This window comes from Miniopterus schreibersii, assembly GCF_964146895.1.
Source record: "Miniopterus schreibersii genome assembly, chromosome: 8".
Classification (NCBI taxonomy): Eukaryota; Metazoa; Chordata; class Mammalia; order Chiroptera; family Miniopteridae; genus Miniopterus; species Miniopterus schreibersii.
In genome coordinates, this window is record NC_138109.1 from 66,044,759 (window position 1) to 66,052,587 (window position 7,829).

The following is a 7,829-nucleotide window of genomic DNA, read 5'->3' on the forward strand; positions in this document are numbered from 1 at the left end:
GCTCGCCTTTGTCAGTGCATTCCAAGTAGGGATTCTGGGGACAACCCCCTTCCCCTACGCTCACCCCACCCATAGAAGTCACCCTTAGGTGGTGACTTCACAGCTATTCTGCGCTGTGTACCAAGAAAAGTCTCAGGTGGAGATATAGGTTCAAACTTGGTCATTTGCAAGTAGGGCCACTGTGGATTGATTGATCCTTTAAAAGTTTTCCTTAGGAATAATGACATTTTAATGGCCTCAGGGTCCGTTGAGCCAATTCAAGGGACTTTCTCCAGTTTGGAATCGTCAGTGCCATCATCTTTGGCTCTAGGGCTGTGCTCATGTCTTTTTCAGACAGCACTCGGAAGGAAGGTGTGAACATGCAGCACAAGTGGAGGTATGTGGCCAAGGTATTGCCCGATTCCTGGGGATTGCCCCACCAGAGCCCCTGGGATGGTGTGAGAGCAAATCGGAGAGGTGACAACGAGGGACCTTGTTAACTGCCAACCGTCCTTGGGAGTGGGCGAGGCAGGATTTGCAACATTAAGAGATAGCAGCTCTTCCCAGGAATGGCATGGGGGGGGGGGCAGACAGGGTTTCCCTGGGGAAGATGCAAAGCTGGCTGGCTGTTCACCATCTCCTGAGATAGCAGGAAGAGATCATTGCAGCAGAAAGTAAAAGGTTCCAAGGTGATGGAGGAGAGTTGGAGTGACTCCCAGAGACAGGAGACAAAAAGTTATGACCAACAGTAAATGTGGAAGAAAGCCTCTTCCTGAATGTCTCCCTCAATCACGTGCCTTAGGCCAACGCTACTCACCATGTGCCACCTGCTGCGTCCATAAAAGCAAGTGCTGTCCCGTCTCAGGAGTCCTCACTTCACCTTCCATCTGTTCCAGTGTTGCCCAGTTCCCGATCCTTGGATTGTCTCCTTTTTTCACCCTTGTTCTGCCCTCTGAATTTGCCACCTGAACTTGGTTTTCTCAATTTCTTTCCTCAACATTTTTTAAGGACTTTGGTTCAGATTCATAGATCTCCCCTCTAGCAAGTCTCACTCAGGACCGAAGGATTACCATTTTGCTGGGGCCTTATCTAGACCTTTCCTGGCCCCTCATTAAATGGGATGCAGACCCCACCCAAAGTGAATAATACACCTTTGGAGGAACAAGCAGAATATTCCATGCATCGCAGAAAAATGAACAAGAACCACTAATGATCACGGATTAAATCATCTTTACACCTGCCACAGAAAGAAGATACGTATATTGGTGGTTAGTGCTTCACTAATGGTGATACACTGTGGTGGTCTATCATGGCTAACGAGGAGATGGTCTATTTTCTTGACGACTATGTAGAAAATATGACAGGAAGGCTTCCAACACTCACCACAACCACCACACTAAACAATCACGGAGTCTGCTGAGCCCACAGCTGCTTCTGCGGAAAACTGCCCCTCCCACAGGCCTGCGGACCAGCCTGTCCTCAGCAACATATTTTCTATTGCATGATCCCCTCCAGCAACAGCTGATTGGATAGGAGTGCCCACCTAACTAAGTAACAGCCTACGAATCAATGTCCCATCAAATACATCAATTAGACCAGGACTGGCCTATGAATTGGCCTGGGATAAACAGGTTTCCCCAGAAAGGGGCAAAGAGATCGAATCACAGTCATGTGCCACCTACTGACGGATGTCCATCCTAAGAAAGGCGTTGGTAGGCTGTTCCGTTGGGGTGTGACCGTCGCAGAGCGCACTTACACAAACCCAGATGGTGTGGCCCCCTACTGGAATTGTACGTGCGATACTTTCACACGACAGACAGTGCAGTATGTCTGTTTACACCAGCACCAACACAAACAAGTGAAAAATGTGTTGCGCTATGATGTATGACAGTTACGACATCACCAGGCGATAGGAATGTTTTCGCTTCCTTATAATCTTATGGGACCGCCGCATATATGCAGTCCATCTGTGACCAAAATGTTATGCGGAGCATGACTGTAGGTTCTTGTCCCTGAAATTCTGAATTGAGAAATATGGAGCAAATCAGGCAGATGGCAGCCTGGGGGGAGCGCTGAAAGCAGGCTCAGAAGGGCACAGAGCAGCTCTGAGCAAGCCAAAGTCACCAAGTGAGAAGAAGCTGTGCGGCAGAGGAAGGGGAACCACTATGAAGGATCCAGGTAAGACTGGAAGGAGAAAATGCACCCCGAGAAGCTAATCTGTACAAGTTTGTTTTTTTGCAACAGAAAGAGCGTAACAAAAACGACAGTGTTGTTGATTTGTTTGGAGAAAATTAAACTTAAACCTGTAGATTTTGATGCCATGAGTAAGAAACTCATTCTGAGAGATTCAGCACACTCCCATCAGCACATTCACCCCTCATCCTGGTGGGGCCTGATACCAGGATCTAAGCAGAGGCCCAGGTACCAAAGGTCTAAATATCTGAGTTATCATTCAAGCCATCGAGCTGTTAAACAAAATATATTCAGTCCTTCCACCCTGATGACTGTAAATGTAAAAGTTAAAAGTATCCTTTCATTGTGATCTGGAAGGCCAGGCTCCGTTTAGAATACTAGGGTGAAGTTTTGCCCAACTTTGGGGTGCCAACGTTTTAAGAAAGATTATGATGGGCTGGGGTATGTTTAAAAAGTCTGAAGAAGAGCCTAAAATGCATGTTTTTTGTCAGCCTCTAATAACTAGAATGCTGAAAGCATGCTCCTTTAGAGGGGCACAGAGCAGCTGTGAGCCAGCCAGAGTCACGAATGAGAAGCAGCTTTGTGGCCGAGAAAAGATAACCACTATGAAGGCCAAGGTGTTTGTGCTATTTACAGCCATATCCCTAGTGCCTACAACACTGCCTGACACATCATAGGCATTCAGAAATATTTGCTGAGTTACTCTATGTTTTTCCCAAAGACTTTTTCTAGATGATGCACGCCTTTCACTAGAAGGGAAGTGCTGTTGGCAGCTGGGTAGTTTGGGGAAGCTGGTCTAGAATGAAAACAATTTGTGGTGGGCTTGCTGAGTGACTTGGAGAGAGCACAAAAGCATTATGGTGACTTTGTGGTAGCCTGGGTTAGGGTTGGGTGAAGAACTTCATGTTCTTAGTCACCACATTTCCAATTCACCAAGCACATGGGACCTTGAGGTATGAGCGTTGCCTGAGTTTTCATGAGTCACGTCTTTGTCAGACCACGAAGAATGATAATATGAAACTACACTTCAAGCCATAGATTTTAGGACTGGAAGGAAACTTCGAAATTTTTAATTACCGTGCACTCAAATGACAACTGAGGCCTGCAGAGTTGTAAAAGGACAAGTTTAGGTTTGACAGGTAGTTAGGGGTGGAACCAGATCTAGAAACTGTACTTTTCCATATTCCACACTGACTCCTGTAGTGGGAAAGGATCTGAAGGTCAAAGGCTGGGGGATACACACACATACACACACACACACGTACATGTGCACACGTGTGCTGGTACTAGATCTTTTACTGGTAAAGTTCTCATGTTCTTTACAAATAGACCTTTTGCCCCAACTTTCCTAAGTCAACTTTAATTGTTTCACAGAATCTACTGGGATGTCTTACTATTTCTTTCTCAAATAATGTCAAGGTTTGTATGCACGCTGGCCCAAGAGAACACCATAGTGTTTTAAATTGACGGATTAGACCATAACCATGAGGCCAGTCTCTTTAGACATAAGTAAGCCCTACTGAATCCAAAGTCATGAGGCTCTGTCCCTGCAGGGGCCAGATCACTTCATTCTATATCATGATCATCAAATGCACTCTAGTAGCACCTGTTCGTGTTATACAAAGGAACCTCTGGTTGCAAGGGAGTGTGATTAAAGAACTTAAACATAACTAACATTTGCACAATACTTGAAAATTGTTTCACAGAGCTGTTTATTTATTTGATCCTCAAATAAGTATTTGAGTTAGACAGGCAGGTTTTATTAGGGTGACTCTACAGGTGAAGAAGCTGAGACAGACAGAAAGGGAGTGATGTGGAAGATTACGTGACCAAATCCAGCTGTGTTTTGGGTTGAGAGAGAGCAGGTAAAAAAAAAATCTCCCCCAGGAGACAACATGTGCAGCAGGGTTGGGTCCCACTGCTCCAGGGAACAAACAAGTGCCAGCCCTCCCAGTGTGATGGTATCTTCCCCACATCTACCCTCAACAGCAATTTGTCTCAGCACTAGGTGATGTTCTCTGGGAAGAAGCGTTGCTGCCCTGCCCAGGTTTCAGAGCTTCTGCATACAACGTAGACTGATGCTATCAATTTCTGAGCACCAGACGCTCCACACATGGTGCCTTCTTTGGCGTGCTATGGGGTGTTTCCATGGCAGGAGCAAGCCCTGGGACCAGGTCTTAGGAGGGCTCTGAGCGACGGGAGTCAAGTTCTGTTATTACCCTTAAACCAAATGCTTTTGTTAAAAAAAAAGTAATGTACTCTTTACTTTCAGAAATCAGAGAATGTAACTCTTTAGCTGCCTGGCTCACCGTGCTCTGCAGCTCTGCCCTCTGATGTCCAGTGTTGTGAGGGCTTCACAAGGAAGGCAGGGAGAGACTTCAGGAGCCAAGCGGGGAGTGGCAGGCGCCTGCCTGTGAGAGGCCACACGCTCCAAAGCCAAGGCCCCAGTGTTCTCCTCCATTCCTCTCTCCTGCCGTGTGCCCTTTCCTTGGTTGTTTCTTTGTCATTCTCCACAACCCCCTGAATTGTAGAAGAAACATACGTTCATAGCAGAATTGAAAAACAGAAACAAGCATAAAGATATTTAATCACCTTTAATTAGAGAAAATGACTGTTATCATTTTGAATTGAGTGGACTCATCACTGTGGAATTAGTATTCCTAGAAATCACTTATCGATACAAATTTTGTAAAACAGTGAATGGACCACATACATTGGTAGCTCTTCTGCAAAGTAAATTTCAGTGGCCTTCAGCCGAAGTTCAATTATGGAGATTCCAAAATCTAAGAAGCAAAAGCTCAGTGGCAGAGAGAGGTATTCACCGAATATTCCATCTCCCCCCACGTTCCCCAGCCCCCTCCCGTTCAGCACAGCCCCGTGACAGGCTCCAGCTGTGAACAGAGCCCAAGATGAAGCAGTACAATTTGTGTGAGAGGAGAAGCATGAAAAAGTGGAGATACAGCCCAGCCGGCGTGGCTCAGCGGTTGAGCACCGACCTAGGATCCAGGAGATGGAGGTTCGTATTCCTGGTCAGGGCACATGCCCGGGTTGCGGGCTCCATCCCCAGTGTGGGGTGTGCAGGAGGCTGCCCATCAATGACTCTCATCACTGATGTTTCTCCCTCTCTCTCTCTGAAATCAATAAAAATATATTAAAATAATAATTTTTTAAAAAGGAAAAGTGAAGGTACAGGCTTTTCTGAGGTGAAACAGAAGTCTCAAGTTCCATAGTGAAAGTATCATTATTTATGGAGATAAAATACTGTACTGAGACTTTATAACGTGAAATTTAAGTGGAGTCTAACTTAGCTCCTAGTCTTCTCAATCATACCAAAGTTAGCATTACAACCAGGAAAGTTCAGTTTTATGTATGTTTTCAGAGTATTTTTCCCCCACCAATCATGAGGGCAACTCGCCCCTGCTTCTATACAAAGGGAAAAGAGTTCCTATATATACGTGAAATCAAAGGTCAGCAGCAGGGCTGTGAGCCGCGTGGGGCACCTTGTCGTCAGTTGCATGGCGGTGACATGTGGTAGAATCAGAGGAACCTTCTGCTCCAGTTTCTTCACATCAGCCCTTTCTGCCCTCTGCCCAGTCTGCTTTCTGATGAGCAAGGTGTCCCAAAATAGACTTCAGTCTAATGACCTTTCTTACCAGTCTATTTTCATTTTCAAACCACTGACTGAAATATCTGGACTGACTGTGAAACTGTTGATACAGGAGGCCAGTTCCATTACATTTGGAGTTAATTTCCAGTCCCCCCAATGAACACTGAAAAACAAATCTTAAAATTAGTTATTTTTCTTTTCTGCCAAGTCAATAAGAAATGCTTGATATGAATTTGCTAAATTTGCTAGAAGCATTCTCTGTACGAGTGAAGTATAGGAGGATATCCAAATGTATTTTTTTTTAAATATGTTTTTATTGATTTCAGAGAGAGAAAGGGAGATGGGGAGAGAGAGATAGAAACATTAATGATGAGAGATAATCATGGATCGGCTGCCTCCTGCATGTCCCATACTGGGGATGAGCCCACACCGGGATGTGCCCTGACCAGAAATTGAACTATGACCTCCTGGTTCATAGGTTGATGCTCAACCACTGAGCAGCGGGCCAGGCTTCAAATGTATTTTGTTCATGTAGGAAATTTACTAGTTTACTACTGTTTTTTGGTAATGTCTTTGTCAGGTTTGGGCAGTACGATTGTGTTGCGAGTTGGAAATTGTTCCTTCCTCCTTTATGTTCTGAAATAATTTGTGTAACATTGATGGTATTTCTTCGTAAATGTTTGATAGAATTCACAGGGGAATCTTGTGGCCCAGGAGATTTCTGTGTGTGTGTGTCTAGAGTTTACAGTTGTTTTCTGTAGAAAGATTGGCCAGTTGGAACTTACTCTACTGTACTGCAAAAGGAAGTTTATCAATTTAAAAAATAACTTATATTTCCTTGCTTTTTTGACAAGCACTTATCCAGTAGCATTTCTTATGTGCTCACTCTATGTTAAGCAGTTTGCTAAGCAGTGGAGATAAAGATGCTCTCAAGGCACTGATGGTCTGGTGTGGAGATGGGCAAGACAACCAGAAGGAGGCAATACGGAATGGTAAATGCTCTGCACAGGTTGCTCCAGGCACTACGAAGCGGGAGAGGTAACCCCAAATGGCCACAACAGAGAAGGCATATTATTGGAAGAGATGATGTCACCCTAGATTTCCAGACTGATGCATGTCATAAATACTGGTTGCTTCATCCAAAGCAAGCTAAAAGTAAAGAGTTTTATTTAAGCCTGCATTGATTTTTTGTGTTACCAATATCACTATCTATTTTTCTGCAGCTGTATCTGGTCAGGACTCTGGGACCATGTAAGGAAGACAAAATGACAGCTGTGTTCCAGAATATTCAAGGGCATTTTACTGATATTTTTACATTTAGCTAAACACCACCGTAGCAATTTAAAAAAAAAAAAAAAATTTATTGATTTCAGAGAGAGAGGAAGGGAGAGGGAGAGAGAGATAGAAACATTAATGATGAGAGAGAGTCATTGATCGGCTGCCTCCTGCACGCCCCCTGCTCGGGATCAAGCCCACAACCCAACCCTGGCATGTGCCCTGACCGGGAATCGAATCTCTATCTCCTGGATCATAGGTCGATGCTCAACCACTGAGCCACACCGACTGGGCCACCATAGTAAATTTATTAGTATCTGCCCAGGTCAAATTTGCCCTTTTCGAATAAAGCTTATTGATGTTACAATAAATACTTCCCACAGTGAAATATTTTATAATCTTCTCCCATGTGCTCCTCTGTTCCATCATCACGGTGACCACAAATTTTGTGGGAGGAGTAGTAAAATTGATATATCGAATACCTCCCTAATTCAGGGGTGTGTCCTTGGAGGTGTCCTCCTGTCTTCTGTGCTCTGAGATCTCTTGATGCTTAGTACCTGTCAACAGGCACTGAGGGATCAAGACCTTGGCCTTGGCCAGGTAGCTCAGTTGGTTAGAGTGTTGTCCCCATAGGTCAAGGTTGCAGATTTGATCCCCAGTCAGGGCACATATAAGAATCAACCAATGATGCATCAATAAGTGAAACAACAAATTGATCTCTCTCTCTCTCTCTCTCCCCTCTCAAAAAATCAACAAATAAAATAAAATAAAAATA